Below are 3,184 nucleotides of genomic sequence, written 5' to 3' on the forward strand. Positions count from 1 at the left end.
AAGTGCTTAGAAGACCATTCACACCTCCTATGAGTGGATATCTGTTGCAACTGAAGAAAGTTATTTGCTTTTCATTCTATCTCCACAGCAAAACTTCCCTAATAAATTTTTTAGTTAGTAGAACAGAGTTGTGTCCAGGTAAAAAAAAGAACACTCAGGAAAAAGCTGAACCATGCTGATGTTCAGTTTTGCATCCTAATTTTGGGACATTTGTATGACCTTCAAGTTTCTCATTGCACACATATGCTTTGATTAGTTCTTTCTTCCTATCTCTTATGCACCGAGTTCTACAGACATGTTGCTTAGCTGCAGGAAAAAAAAAATATAAGGGCATATAGATGCTATGCATTTATCTCAAGAGGTGATGGATGAGTAAGAAGTGATAAATGAGCACTCAAAACAAAAGTTCAGCAGTTGCTGTCCCTACTCATCTACGTACAAGTCCTCAACATTCAGAGATGTGCTGTACAAGCCCAAGCACTTTTACAAATTTACCCCCCAAAATTATTTACAAATGCTCATATGAACTTTAGAATGAAATAATAAATTGCAATTTGAAATGCAGCTTCCCTAATTTAAGCAGGTAACTCACTAGCTCTTAAATATCTTATCCTTACTGCCCTGCTCAAGGGTTTCTTGCATATAACTGGATCCTTCTGAAATTGTGAGGGCCAGTACTGTCTCAAAGTACTTTATCTACATGTCTGGTTGTGTTTGCTCCAGCAGTAAGGCCTAAGGTCTCAGGCCCAGCAACATAGAAAGTACTGTCAGCCACAGTGCATCCCAAGGAAAAGTGGGTATGTCCATACCTGGCTCAAGTCTTCTCAGGTATAAGTGGTGCCCTTATATATGTTATATTTGTTTTTATTTCAGTCTGTCTGAAAAAAAATCTGAAGAAATACTGTTTGAGTATTTTCTGTATGTGTCATGATGCTGCATGCATTTTAGTGGCATGCAAATGTTGCGTATCTTGGGGAAGGCTGTGACATAGGGATGCCTGAGAATGTACGTGTTGATGATTGTTAGATGACTATGTAGGACAGAGAGAAGCTGGTGAAGTTGCATTCTTGCTTCCTGTAGAGCGCCGTCCTTGAACTGACTATTATTCCAGGACTGCACTTAGCTTTGTCTCCAAAGGAACTAGCAAGTTCTTTCTGGAATGAAAGCCTGAGAATGACCTATCATACAGAGTGGGGATGATGGAGGACCAGGTTCCAGGATGGAAGTTATTTGCTGGTGTAGATGTACCCAATAGTATTTTACAGCTGACATTTCACCAATACTGAATCAAGTAGAATGATTACCCTCAGCATCTTACATATAACACTACTATTAACATGTCAGAATGTGGTTTGCCTTGACTTTCATGTTGACTTTCATGTCGTTTCTTTTCTACTCTAACCTCCTGGACCTCTGTCCTTGTATTTGCATTTACTCAAGTTATTCAGTCTAGTATGGGTGGATGTGATTTTCCTCTCCAGTGTGAAGCATTTTGCACCATTTAATTGAATGTTATCTTACTGATTTTAGCCCATATCTCATGAACATTGCAGTTATTTTTAATTTTGGTCCTGCTCTCTAAAGCATTTCTAATTCTGCATTATTAATTAATATCATTAATAGATTTCATACATAAACATAGTTCATTTCATCATCTAAGTTGCTAATGAAAATGTTCTTAAAATGCTCTGATGTAGAATATAATACTGTAACTCATTCACATGCTTACATGGATCCTACATGTCCTTAAGCCTCTATGCTGACAAGCCCTGAGAAAAGAGGCACCTCAGTAATGGTAGCAGTATTTAATGCTAACACTCATTATCTAATCTGAGTCACAGAATTATATGTGAGATATAAAACTCCACAACTTTGCTTATGTATCCAAAGGAGTTGTCTGTAACTAGTTGAGCTCTGCATTCATGTAACAGATGTTCTAACTAACTGGATGTTTCCATTCTGATCTAGAAAGAGGTGACCAAAAATGGGTTAATGATACCGCATTTTTTCCTCATCTTATATTTGCAAGCACTGTGGATTTACTCCACAGTATGTGTAGAAATCCATGGGTTTATACAAAACTACTTCTGAAAGTTTTACTGTAACATGACCTACATTTCACCTTAGTCTACTTGAACATAGCAGATATATTTACTATCAATTTGTGAAGCAAGCAGTGTAGTATCGCTTTGTCTAGATCAGCATACTTTAATGGCCATGCAGTCTATTAAATATCTTTTACAGACTCTGCATTTAATAAATGATTTCTAATTGACTAGTTGTCAGTGGCAACATTCTAGAAAACTCAGTTACATGGGATTTTTCATTGATTTTCCCTATATTAGAAAATGAAATGTCAGATACCATTAATTGCATTTTCACAATGGGAAGCATGCTGCAAAAGTAACTGCTAAGTGAAAGCACTTCCAGGCTAATGTGTGATAGAGGTATTCTTGTTAAATGAATCCAATATATAAACATTTATTACAGTTATGTGCCTCTGTGGGCCAAATTGATGTGAATGTAATTATAATCTATAATATGAAGCCATTTTGCACGTTTCTAGGGGGAAAAAAATGCTTTCAGGTGTATTCTGCACTCGTTTATCATTATATGGTATATTATCTGTACCCAGGAACATGGCTAGTTGTTAACCCATGGTTTTTGGGAGCTCTTATCTATACAATGCCTGAATCATCTCTGAGATCAACTTGTGCTTATTGTTAGCTGTGCATGCCTCAAAGACAGAGCTGCTAATTTATTTTATCTTACAACTAGACTCATTTTTACCCACGTTACATGGCAGTACTAACTAGTGTACAACCTTGAATAAGATCTATGAGACTGTGACACACATATTCACTATCATTGGTGCTCCCCAGTCTGAAACACATTTGTGCATCATTCCAGCTTTCTGTGGCTACATTAGTGTAGTAAGCCTTTTGAGATCACATATGCTTTCTACAGATGTACTTATATGTCTCTTTCATGTGATCACATTTGTTGTGCCAGAATTGGCCAGCGGTCTCTGCAGTCAAAGGGAAATGATACTAAATCTGTATGTGAAAATTTGTTTGGTTGTGCACAGTTTACCACAGTGCAAGAAGTTCTTATGTCTTTGCAGAGAAAGAAAAATCCATGACCTTTCTAAAGTATGTGATGCAGCATTCAATTTCCCTGCATC

At 37.0% G+C, this 3,184-nt stretch overlaps 1 protein-coding gene across 2 annotated transcripts in view; it reads left to right on the plus strand.

Annotated features, from left to right (window-relative positions):
• The window catches only part of ZNF804B (zinc finger protein 804B), a 210,962-nt gene that overhangs the window by 175,470 nt on the left and 32,308 nt on the right, over positions 1-3,184 (plus strand). The window lies entirely within an intron of this gene.

The sequence above is a fragment of the Gallus gallus genome, chromosome 2 (assembly GCF_016699485.2).
Source record: "Gallus gallus isolate bGalGal1 chromosome 2, bGalGal1.mat.broiler.GRCg7b, whole genome shotgun sequence".
Taxonomy (NCBI): Eukaryota; Metazoa; Chordata; class Aves; order Galliformes; family Phasianidae; genus Gallus; species Gallus gallus.